General features: G+C 42.5%; 1 protein-coding gene across 5 annotated transcripts in view; it reads right to left on the reverse strand.

The window, feature by feature from the left end:
- The window catches only part of samd4a (sterile alpha motif domain containing 4A), a 273,565-nt gene that overhangs the window by 163,978 nt on the left and 95,856 nt on the right, over positions 1-13,731 (reverse strand). The gene's annotated exons all lie outside the window — the stretch shown is intronic.

Raw genomic sequence — 13,731 nt, forward strand, 5'->3', positions numbered from 1 at the left:
AAAGAGTGGTGAGGCCGTGGAATGCCCTACCTGCAACAGTAGTGAACTCGCCAACATTGAGGTCATTTAAAAGTTTATTGGATAAGCATATGGATGATAATGGCATAGTGTAGGTTAGATGGCTTTTGTTTTTTGACTTCCCATGTCGGTGCAACATCGTGGGCCGAAGGGCCTGTACTGCGCTGTATCATTCTATGTTCTAAATCACCCCAAATCTGCAGTTCAAAGCATTCAGACCACTGCTGTAAAATATTTAGCGCCAAAATTACAACCGATACCACAGCATTAATGCTGTTATGCTGAAGAAAAATGGGGACCAGAAACCAAAACCGTTAGAATCGTTATTTAACAAGACGACAGAATGTGTTGACAGCAGTGACGATAATAACTAGAACACGTCCTTCGCAAATGTTGTTCACTTTTCACCCATGGTCTTGCAAGCAATACGTTTGGATGCAATCACTCTCTGCAGGTCATTACATCTGCATGACTATAATGCGACACACAATGGAAATCTCAGATAGCCATGTGAAGGATAGACATTATACACTTACAAGCTTTGATTTACGGAGACCAACAACACTCCTTTGAATCTATTTTTATGTATACGGGCAAAAGTGAGCCCCCAATTACTGTCCTCCACCTGAATACAATTAAAAACCCAATTAATATAAAGTTAACAGTGCAGCCATACTTCAGCTATCTGCTACGCTGATTTCTTTCAATAAATTTCAATTCAGGCAGCACAGTGGCGCAGTGGTAGCACTGCAGTCTCACGGCGCCGAGGTCCCAGGTTCGATCCCGGCTCTGGGTCACTGTCCGTGTGGAGTTTGCACATTCTCCCAGTGTTTGCGTGGGTTTACCCCCACAACCCAAAAATGTGCAAGGTAGGTGGATTGAACACGCTAAATTGCCCCTTAATTGGAAAAGTGAATTGGGTACTCCAAATTTTTTTTTTTTTTTTGAATTTCAATTCAATTTTCCGCTGATCGTTACACATTTGTAGAATTATGGTCACACAATGGCATTGTCCAAGCTGCTCAGGATTTCCAAGCTTATGGGGCAGTTGGAGTCACTGTGCTGCATCAGGGAGAATGAGAGCCTCCTAGAATGTACATTACAGGAGGTGGTGACCCCCATGCAGACAGTTCAGGATAGTAGTGGGTGGTCAAGAAGAGCAGGAAGAGGCAGAAAATTCAGGAGTCTTCAGAGTGTGTCATTCTCAAACAGAAACTCAATATTGGAGACTGCTGAGACTGGCGATCCCCTGAAAGAGTGCAGTCCAGACTATGGCACCAAACACTGTACGTGTAGTGACAGCACGGTGTAGAAATGAAGTTATCAGAGATTCCAAACTCAGCAGCAAAGACAGTCATTTCTGTGAGTCATCATGAGTCCTGCATGGTGTTTTGCCCCTCCACCCCCGGTGCCAACCGAAGGGACATCACAAGAGAGGAGGCAGAACATTTGCCAGAATGGAGGGAAAGAGTCCGAGATTGTGGTACATGTTGGTTGCAATGACAGAGGGCAGGCATTAAGGCTCTACAGTCAGATTATCAGGAGCTTCCTGATGCAGCACAGTGACTCAATAAGCTTGGAAATTAAAAAGTAGAACGTTCGCCAGGGTGGAGCGAATGAGGTTATGGCACATGTTGGTAGCAAAGACAGAGGGCAGGCATTGAGGCTCTACGGTCAGCTTTTCAGGAGCTTAGGAAGTTAAAAAGTAGAACTTCAAAAAGGTAGGTTTTAGTAATAGACAAAGCTAATGGTAGTGGAACGAGGATTTAGTGAACTATGGACAATACTGTGCCCATAAGAACTAGGAGCAGGAGTAGGCCATCTGGCCCTTCAAGCCTGCTCCGCCTTTCAATGAGATCATGGCTGATCTTTTGTGGACTCCTCCACTTTCCCACCCGAACACCATAACCCTTTATTTCTTTATTCTTCAAAAAAATTATCTATCTTTATCTTGGAAACATTTAATGAAGAGGCCTGAACTGCTTCACCAGGCAGGGAATTCCATAGATTCACAACCCTTTGAGTAAAGAAGTTCCTCCTAAATTCAGTCCTAAATCTACTCCCCCTTGTTTTGAGGCTATGCCCCCTAGTTCTGCTTTCATCCTCCCCGCATCTATCCTATCTATTCCCTTCATAATTTTATATGTTTCCATAAGATCCCCCCGCATCCTTCTAAATTCCAACAAGTACAGTCCCAGTCTACTCAACCACTCCACATAATCCAACCCCCTCAACTCTGGGATTAACCTAGTGAATCTCCTCTGCACACGCGCCAGCATCCGTACGTCCTTTCTCAGTTAAGGAGACCAAAACTGAACACAATACTCCAGATGTGGCCTTACTAACACCTTATACAATTGCAGCATAACCTCCCTAGTCTTAAACTCTATCCCTCTAGCAATGAAGGACAAAACTCCATTCGCCTTCTTAATCACCTGTTGCACCTGTAAACCAACTTTTTGCAACTCATGCACTAGGACACCCAGGTCCCTCTGCACAGCAGCATGTTTTAATATCATTCAAATAATAATCCCTTTTGCTGTTATTCCTACCAAAATGGATAACCTCACATTTGTCAACATTGTATTCCATCTGCCAGACCCTAGCCCATTCACTTAACCCATCCAAATCCCGCTGCAGACTTCCTGTATCCTCTGCACTTTTTGCTTTATGACTCATCTCAGTGTCGTCTGCAAACTTGGACACATTGCACTTGGTCCCCAACTCCAAATCATCTATATAAATTGTGAACAATTGTGGGCCCAACATTGATCCCCAAGGGACACCACTAGCTACTGATTGCCAACCAGAGAAAAACCCATTAATTCCCACTCTTTGCTTTCTATTAATTAACCAATCCTCTATCCATGCTACTACTTTCCCCTTAATGCCATGCATCATTATTTTATGCAGCAACCTTTTGCGCAGCACGTGGTCATAAGCTTTCTGGATATCCAGATATAGCACATCCATTGGCTCCCACGTTGTCTACCGCACTGGTAATGTCCTCAAAAAATTCCACTAAATTAGTTAGGCACGACCTGCCCTTTATGAACCTATGCTGTGTCTGTCCAATGGGACAATTTCCATCCAGATGCCTCGCTATTTCTTCCTTGATGATAGATTCCAGCATCTTCCCTACAACCGAAGTTAAGCTAACTGGTCTATAATTACCCGCTTTCTGCCTATCTCCTTTTTTAAACAATGGTGTCATGTTTGCTACTTTCCAATCCGCCATGACCACCCCAGAGTAGAGTGAAGTTTGGTAAATTATCACGAGTGCATTTGCAATTTCCTTAGCCATCTCTTTTAGTACCCTGGGATGCATTCCATCAGGGCCAGGAGACTGGTCTACCGTTAGCCCCATTAGCTTACCCATCACTACCTCCTTAGTGATAACAATCGTCTCACGGTCCTCACCAGCATTGCCTCATTTCCATCGGTCACTGGCATGTTATTTGTGTCTTCCACTGTGAAGACCGACCCAAAAAACCTGTTGTTCCTCAGCCATTTCCTCATCTCCCATTATTAAATCTCCCTTCTCATCCTCCAAAGGACCAATATTTATCTTAGCCACTCTTTTTTGTTTTATATAATTGTAGAAACTTTTACTATCTGTTTTATATTCTGAGCAAGTTTACTCTCATTATCTTACTCTTCTTTATAGCTTTTTTAGTAGCTTTCTGTTGCCCCCTAAAGATTTCCCAGTCCTCTAGTCTCCCACTAATCTTTGCCACGTTGTATGCTTTTTCCTTCAATTTGATACTCTCCCTTATTTCCTCAGATATCCATGGTCGATTTTCCTTCTTTCTAACGTCCTTCCTTTTTGTTGGTATAAACTTTTGCTGAGCACTGTGAAAAATCGCTTGGAAGGTTCTCCACTGTTCCACCATAAAGTCTTTGTTCCCAGTCTACCTCAGCCAGCTCTCCTCTCATCCCATTGTAATCTCCTTTGTTTAAGCACAAAACACTAGTGTTTGATTTTACCTCCTCACCCTCCCAACAGTATTTTAAATTCCACCAGATTGTGATCACTCCATCCGAGAAGATCTCCAACTATGAGATCATTAATCAATCCTGTCTCATTACACAGGACCAGATCTAGGATCATTTGTTCCCTCGTAGGTTCCATTCCATACGGTTCTCGGAAACTATCACGGATACATTCTATGAACTCTCAAGGCTGCCTTGACCAACCTGGCTAAACCAATCGACATATAGATTAATATCCCCCATGATAACTGCTGTACCATTTCTAAATGCATCAGTTATTTCTTTGTTTATTGTCTGCCCCACCGTAATGTTACTATTTGGTGACCTTACTCCTATCAGTGATTTTTTCACCTTACTCTATTCTCGATTTCCACCCAAATGGATTCAACCTTATCCTCCATAGCATCGATATCATCCCTCACTACTGCCCGGATGTCATTAAATAACAGAGCTACACCACCTCCCTTCCCATCCACTCTGTCCTTCCGAATAGTTTGACTCCCTTGGATATTTAACTCCCAGCCGTGACCATCCTTTAACCATGTTTCAGTAATGGCCACTAAATCATAGTCATTCACGATGATTTGCGCCATCAACTCATTTACCTTATTCCGAATACTACGAGCATTCAGGTAAAGTACACTTATGTTGGCTTTTATATCTCCATTTTGAATCTTAACACTTCTATCAGTAACCTCTCCAAAGTTATTTTTCCTTTTAACTTTTCTCCTAATTTTCCTTATCGTTGAACCCATATCTTCATGTAATAACCTGCTGCTGCGCTTTCCATTTATGTTTTCACTTCCTGTTTTATTCCTTTTAGTATTACTGGGCCTATTCACTGAGCTCGCCTCACCCTGTACTGTGGCCCTTTATGATTTTTGACTATGGCTTCTCTGCCTTACACTTTCCCGCTTACTGCCTTTTGTTTCTGTCCCCATTCTACTTCCCTCCGACTTCCTGCATCGGTTCCCATCCCCCTGCCACATTAGTTAAACCCTCCCCATGGCAGTTAGTCTCTCCCATTCCAATTCCTGTAGGGGCAACCAATGGCCGGCTTTATCTATAGGTCTAATGAGCTCCAGCTGGGTGGCCTCCACCCCACTACCTGAGAAGCTCGTACCTAAGAGCCCCACGGGGAGATTGACAATGGTTTCTCTGTAGTCCTTGTGGAGGTTATGACCAAAAACAGAATTAGGCCACTCGGCACATCGAGTGTGTCAAAACCGGCCTAATGGCATAGCTGGAGGCATCGCATTTTAAGATTAGCGGCTGAGCTGCATCATGGTGAGGAGTTGTGTAGACAGCAGATGCTCTTTTAACCCGGTGAATGCTTTGTCTTGCTCAGCACCCATAACCGCTTCTGGTCCTTTTTCAACAGTATGTGGAGTGAAGCCAATAAGGTGGCTAGGTTGGCGATGAATTTTCCGTAATAATTTACCAGGCCTAGGAATGACTGGGGTTCAGTGGTGTTCTTTGGGGTTCAGGCCCCTTATGGCCCAAACCTGATCCTGCACTGAGTGTACACCATCTAGATAGACGGCCACCTTCAGCAGGCCCGCAGGATACCTTCCATTACACCGGGGCAGGTGAGACCTCAAATGGGAGGCGGGTGTATTCAAATAATTGTTTATGGGTGCTTAAGTTGGAAATTTTCTGGTCATTGGCTCTAGTTCCACCTGTAGATAGGTTGAAAAACACCCTCTGCGTACAATCCTCCATGCCGGGCATCAGGTAGTGGTCCAGGTGTGAAGCTTTGTTTACCGTGAGCTTGTAATCCCCACACAGGACAGATTTGTCAGGCTTCATTGCCGCCACCACAGGTGTAGCCCACTCTACAAATTGTACAGGGTGAATAACCCCGGGTCCTTAAGGTGCTGCAGCTCCACGTCAACCTTTGCAAGCAATGTGTAGTGGGTAGACCTCGCCCTAAAGTACCTCGGCTGAACATCAGGATCCAACTAGATACAGGCCTCGACTCCTTTTATCCTGCCCACGTCATAAGATCATAAGACATAGGAGCAGAATTAGGCCACTCGGCACATCGAGTCTACTCCGCCATTCAATCGTGGCTGATATTTTTCTCATCCCCATTCTCCTGCCTTCTCCCCATAACCCCTAATCCCCTTATTAATCAAGAACCTATCTATCTCGGTCTTAAAGACACTCAGTGATTTGGCCTGCACAGCCTTCTGCGGCAAAGAGTTCCACAGATTCATCACCCTCTGGCTGAAGAAATTCCTCATCGCTGTTTTAAAAGATCATCCCTTTAGTCTGAGATGGTGTCCTCTGGTTCTAGTTTTTCCTACAAGTGGAAACATCCTCTCCACGTCCACTCTATCAAGGCCTCGCAGAATCCTGTAAGTTTCAATAAGATCCCCCCTCATCGTTCTAAACTCCAACGAAAACAGACCCAGAGTTCTCAACCGTTCCTCATACGACAAGCTCTTCTATCCAGGGATCATTCTTGTGAACCTCCTCTGGACCCTTTCAAAGGCCAGCACATCTTTCCTTAGATACTGGGCCCAAAGCTACTCACAATACTCCAACTGGGGTCTGACCAGAGCCTTATACAGCTTTAGAAGTACATCCCTGATCTTGTATTCCCGATGCCCATCCAAAAAAACGGTTATCCTCGTTGGGGTTACAACAGTAGTGATCTGTGGATTACTCCCAAGTGCCACGTGCTTGCTAGAGCAGAAATAAGCAGATAGTGAGGGTCAATGCATGGCTTGAAACATGGTGCACTTGGGAGAACCTTGGATTCTTGTGGCATTGGACCAGTTCTGGAGTAGAAAGCACCTATTCAAGATGGATAGGTTGGATTACAACTGGACTGGGATAAACGTCCCCATGGGGAGAGTCAGTAGTATGGTTGTGGAGGATTTAAACTAAACTCACAGCGGGTAAACACAGCATTTCGACGTAGGAAAGGGGAATAAGTTACATAAAGTTAGAACGTTAGGCAGTGCTAGAAGGGAATCGTTCCATTTTAGATGGAAGTGGACTAAGTTATTAGATGGGCTCAGTGTAAGGAAGAATGTAAGCATGTATAAATACAGTTACTGTATATGGATGTGAGTATGAGGCGTATGCCAATTAAATTGGTGAAGGGCGGCACAGTGGCACAGGGGTTAGAACTGCTGCCTCACGACACTGAGGACCCAGGTTCAAACCCAGCTCTGGGAAAGCTGAAGAGCAAGAAATTTGCAAGGAAATTACAGAAACATTGCAAGAATTATAGAGTAATTGTAATGGGAGACTCTAATTATCCAAATATAGACTGACATTGTAATGTAAAAGGTACAGACGGGCAAGAGTTCCTAGAGTCTGTTCAAGAAATTCTTCAAGTTCAATGAAAAAGGAGGCACTGCTAGACCAGATTCTTGTGAATGAGATGGGCCAAGTGGATCAAAGTGTCACTGAGGACAATGATCATTGTATCATAATGTTTAGGTTGGTTATGGAAAAGGACAAAGAACAACCCAGAGTAAGAATAATTAACTGGGGAAGCCAACTTCAATGGGGCGAGAATGGATCTGGCCCTGACCAAGTGGAATCAAAGGTTGACAGATTGATAGAACAATATCTAAACAATGGCCTGCCTTTACAGAAGAGATGGCTTCGGCAAGACAAGGTATATTTTCACAAAGGGGAAAGACTGCACAAACAAATTAAGAGCTCCCTGGATCACAAAAGAGATAAAGATTAGCATGAAAAATTAAATATTAAAAATGTGCTCATGACAGATGTCAGGTGGATACTACAACCAAGAACCTGGCTGATTTGACACGGTGAGCACAAAAGACTTGAACAAATTGGGTATAAAATTGGCTGCACTGGAGGCAGTATTGGTTAATGGATGTTTTTCGAATTGGAGGAAGCTTTGTACTGGAGTTTCCATGGGATCAGTGATGGCACCTTTGCACTTTCTGATATGTATTAATGACCACGACCTTGGTGAACAGGGCACAATTTCAAAATTTACAGATAAGAAACCTGACATTGTGAACTGTGAGGAGGACAATGCAGAACCTCAAAAGGATATAGACAGGTTGGTGGAATGGGCAGACAAGTGGCAGACAACACTTACTAGGTGGCACAGTAGCGCAGTAGTTAGCACAGTTGCTTCACAATGCTAGTCCCTAGCGATTCCAGGCTTCGGTCACTGTCTGTGTGGTGTCTGCCTATTTTCCCCGTGTCTGCGTGGGTTTCCTCCGGGTGCTCCGGTTTCCTCCCACAAGTCCCGAAAGACGTGCTTGAGGTGAATTGAACATTCTGAATTCTTCCTCAGTGTACCCGAAGAGACGCCATAATGTGGCGACTAATGGATATCCAGAGAGAGAGAGAGAGAGAGAGAGAGAGAGAGAGAGAGAGAGAGAGAGAGAGAGAGAGAGAGAGAGAGAGAGAGAGAGAGAGAGAGAGAGAGAGAGAGAGAGCGAGAGAGAGAGAGCGAGAGCGCACAGAAGAAAATTATGAGGAAGGTCCCAGGGCAAAGGAACTCAAACTGATGAAGGTGAGACAGTTTTCCTTGGAGAAGAATAGGTTGGGAGCAGATTTGAGGGGGTTTATTTCAGAATATTTAGGGTCCTGGACAGATGAGATAAAGAATAATTGTTCCCATTGGTAGAAAGATCAAGAACAAGAGGGTCAAGATTTCAGGCAAGTAGCAAAAGAAGCAATAGGACAGGAGGAAAAACCTTTTTACGTAGTGAATAGGATCTAGAATGCACCACCTGTGTATATGTGGTAGAGGCAGATTCAATCGAATCATTGACGAGGGAATCGGATTGTTATATGAAAAAGAAGAATTGTGCAGTGCTATGGGGAAAGGGCAGGCTAGTGGCATGAAGTTATTTGCTAGAGAGAGCAGGCAAAGACACAAATGGCCTCCTTCGGTGCTGTAACAATTCTGTGATTCTGGTTTTTGTTCCTTAACTTCTGAGTGGCAGGGGAATTGTAGCATATTTTATTAGCTTTCATTTAAGGGTTTTGCTGTTCAATTAAGACAACATTCATTCACACATTACTGTTCCCAAAAATAAGCTTTAGATGGACATCCACAACCAGAAACTACACAATCCTTCTTCTGCCGAATGGAAACATGCAAGTGGAACCTGTCACTCGCAGTTAAATGTTTTGCACATCAAAAAAAATTAGATCCATAGCTATATTAAATATGACCTGTCAAACAGGAGGAATAAGGATATAAAAAGTAGTGAGCCTTCACTTAAAACTGTATTATTCCAGATATAGTTATGCCTAGACTGTGTTCTGAGTGAGGTTAGAGCCTTACAGGCTGGGAGGACGGGTTATAAATTAGTGTACACATTGTGTACAATTTCTGGCCTTCATTTTAAACAGTTGTAAAACTGCATGAAGTGAACTCTTCAATTGGCTTTGGTGGGTGAAGCTCCCCACCGACAAATTACCCTACAACGTAAGCCAGTTGCAAAGATTTCACATCATAATACTGGAGGAAACATTACTGTGCACAATTAAATTCGCAATTCAAATTTTCTGCAAACTCATGCAATACATTACTACAGACTACAAAACCTATATTTTACTCTACTGTATTTTTCCGTGCAGGCCATGCTCAAACATAAAATGACATAAGATGCCTCAACGTTACATTTCATCAAGGCCAAATAATTTACCCTGCCGGTATCGTGCAACCAGGTCATTAAATTAAAAACTACTCTACAGCACCCCAATGCAGAGTTTAAAAATACATAGTCATTTCAATGCACTTAAAATAGCAAACTTGGCTCTCAGCAAAAATGCAGAATATTCATCCTAACCTCATGACACATTTACCAATTGAGAGTTCAGATATGTATAACTGAAAGCGTTTTTTCTATCTAGTTGGCTTTAATAATCTTCATTTTAAGGATTGTTGGAATTTCTTTCCGAATCAAGGGCCCATTATCATTTACAAACGTCAGTAATTATTTGAATTAACTTTCATATTTAAATTGAAAGATGGACCAACCAACATAATTTCATGACATCTCAATATTTGGCAGTCCATTCTCCCCACCTGTTCTCACAGCACTTAAATAGAGCATCTGTTGCATTGTACAGTGTTGGCTGTCCCACCAATGCAGCATGAAGCAAAAACATGTAAATTAAAAACAAATTTTAAAGTAACTTGAAAGCTATATTCAGTAAAGTAAATAAGTGGAAAGGTTCTTCACCAAAGCTCTCCCGACCCCACACTTTCACTCAGGAAACAACAAACTTTCTTATGCCCAGTTAACAGATTCTGCTTCTCCATCCAATCCCCTCTTCCCATAAAAGCATTCAAAAAGAACAGGGCAGTGGTTTTGAAATTACTGTGTGGGCGATCTCTGCAACAAAAAAAAAAGAAGAGATTTCCAAGAGTTCCTGCCACACATCTGAGCTTCTAAAGACAGTGTCAGCTACCCAAAGGCAAATGGTAATGCCACTACAAATTATAAAAGAACTGATAAATCCAATGAAAGGTAATTGATCTGAAAAATTAACTCTGTTTCTCTCTCCACAAATGCCACTTGACCTGTTTATTATTTGCAGTATTTATTGTTCTTGTTATTGCAACCAAATTCTCTTCAGTGAGACAAAGGACATATCAAAGCGAAGACACCAGTGGTCACAACCAATTGCGCACATATGCACTAGGCAGTGCAACTGACTGCGCATCAGTTGGACCAAGGGCAAGAATAGACATGCCAGAGAGATAGGGGTGACACAGGGTGGGGAAGATGCGAGTGGGGGAGGGGGACAGGCAGAGAGATTATGAAATTAAAGAATGCATGAGCCGTGAAGAACAGAGGAAGATAGAGGTAGAGAATGGAGAGCCCCATGTTAAGTAATGGGTTAAGAGACATTGCAATTAGTTGTCTCATTTATGTCAAGTGTCCAATAATTGACACTGATATGTAAAGAGACTTCAGGTGGCCTTTGTGTCAGGTGATGTGATGTTAGAGTTTTGTGCAAAGTCTAAGGTGTGTAGAAAGTAGCAGAACCTTTGACTCTTTATACAAATGGTAGCAGAGAATGGTTGCTGTGCAAATGTGAAGGGTTGAAAGATACAACTTTTCCAGACCAAACCAAGGAGTGAGCGAGAAGAAAATACAAAACAAAACATATATATGGCTGAACCTAGGATAAAGATGGCTGGATATGACTACCGCCCCTTATTTTCTGAAAGGGGATTGTACGATCAATGGAGAAGTGCAGTAGTTGTGTGGACTACGGTAACTGCCTGGGGAAAGAGAAAACAAGGTATGGCATTGGCTCTTTCTTTACCTAAAGACAGTAAAATCCAAAGCAAAGTGTTTTCTGAGCTGGAATTGGAAGAGTTAGACTCAGACAAAGATCTGGAGATTCTATTACGTTATATGGATAAGATTTATAAAACGGATGACTTGTTAAGTGCGTATGAAGCATGGTCGGATTTTGATAGGTTCCGGAAAGTAGAGGAATTCTCCATGGAAGACTATATAAATGGAATTTGGCAGACGAGATAAAAGGCTGCAGAAACACAACCTGGAATTTCCACAGTCTGTGTTGGTCTTTAAATTACTTGACTGTGCTAGAGTGAGCAACATGGATAGTCTCCTGGTTTTGACAGGAGTTCAGTTTGCAGATAAGGTTACCTTATTCGATCAGATGACAGAAGCTTTAAAAACGTTTCTGGGGAAACATTCGATTCCGATGGCTCTGATGACCCACATAGGTCAGTCTGCAATAAAGCACAATATGGAAGACACACTACTAACAGGATGGCGAAATTGCACAGCTACAAACAGGTTCCAAGACTATAGAGGGAGATCGGGACCGGAAAGTATGAAGACAGAAACCCAGTTAGAACCTACAATAGGAAGATGAACTCCAGAAATGCCCAGGGTATGATAAACCTATGTTTTCGATGTGACTCTCAATACCATTATGCTTTCAACTGCCCAACACGTTATAATAGTGTTTGAAGCGACACATGACACGGAAGAGTCGGAAGAGGAAAAAGATAGTAACCAGAAAGAAGGCATTGTCCTATTAACAAGTAGTTTTACACCGGTAATGAGGGCGTTGGTTGCAGAATCCTTCAATTGTGCTGTATTGGACAGTGGATGCACATCTACTGTGTGTGGAATTGATTGGTTAAAATGTTACCTGGACTCCTTGAATGCTGAAAATCGTAACAAGGTTAAGGAATTTGAAAGTTCCACAAGTTTCAGGTTTGGGGATGGTAATACTCTGAAGTTGCTGAAAAGAGTGGTGATCCCTTGCAATATTGCCAGGGTGAATCATTTCATTAGCACGGATGTTGTATCAAGTGAGCTACCTTTGCTTCTGAGCAGACTGCCGATGAAGAAAGCACACATGAAACTGGATATGGAACAGGATAAGGCAACAGTTTTTGGAAAGACTGTGGACTTACAATTTACACAGTCAGGACACTATTGTATTCCATTATTGACAAATAATATTTCAAGTACAGTTGTTAAGGATGTGTTAATGGCAGTTGAAAATGGGACTTTAGCTGATAAAAAGCTCGTTGTATTAAAACTGCATAGGCAATTTGCGCATCAGTCTCCTCGGAGGCTGAAAAATTTATTAAAGGATGCAGGGATAAGGGATGAAGACAATACTAAACTGATAGAACAGGTTAGTGATCGCTGTGGAAGTACAGAAGGACACCAGCACGACCGATAGTAACCCTACCTTTGGCCAAGGATTTTAATGACATTGTAGCCATGGGCCTTAAGAGCTGGGTCAAAGCTAATAATGTATTTATTTTGCATTTTGTAGATTTAGCAACCAGATTTAGTCAATCACGATTGTACGAAATGTCATGCGAGAGTGCCTTTAAGAATTGGATGTTGAAGAAATGTACCTTAAATAAATGAAGCTGCTCATATTACTGAAGTGATGTCAGAGGGTGGGGGGAGCTGAGCTGAGCTCAGTTCTGCTTTTGGTTTTAGTTTGAAAAAGCAGCTTGGGTGTGTGTGTTTCCAGAGAGCTGCAGGAAGAAAAGCAAGGTGCTTGAGCTGAAGTCATCCAAGCTGATATATCTCTGCCATAAAACAGAAAATATATATTAACTGTGACCTGGTGTGTTACTGTTTTGAAGGTTTGAAGCCTTTTGGATGTTTGAAGGAACATTGAGGGATTATTTAGCGTTATTATTTTCGGGGTTGTCTCTGAAATAAGGGGTGTTAAGGGATCCAATGTTTATTTAAAAGGTTAAGTTGAGTTCATAGAATAAACATTGTTTTGTGTTAAAAACCACGTGTCCATAATTGTAATATCACACCTGGGGAACAAGCCGCATGCTTCAAAAGCAACAATCCATAAAAGGGGGAGGTTGGTTGAACTCCACGATACATTTTGGGGTTCTGAAAACACCGCTCCCATAAAGAAAAGAGTAATTCTGGATCAAATAGTGGAAAAATGGATAGGGACAGGAATGGGTCCACTGGCAAAATTCCTTACGGACAATGGGGGAGAATTTGCTAATGAGGAGTTTAGGGATGTGTGAGAAAATGTGAATATCATAGTTATGAATACGGCTGCGGAAAGCCCATTTAGTAATTGTGTGTGTGTGAAAGAAACCATGCGGTAATAGATGACATGCTCCGGAAAATGTTGGCAGATAGACAAATCTGCAAGTTAAATTCAGCTTTAGCAAGGGCGGTACATGCAAAGAATTCATTGCAGATGGTTGGGGGCTAT

The sequence above is a fragment of the Scyliorhinus torazame genome, chromosome 2 (assembly GCF_047496885.1).
Source record: "Scyliorhinus torazame isolate Kashiwa2021f chromosome 2, sScyTor2.1, whole genome shotgun sequence".
Lineage (NCBI taxonomy): Eukaryota > Metazoa > Chordata > Chondrichthyes > Carcharhiniformes > Scyliorhinidae > Scyliorhinus > Scyliorhinus torazame.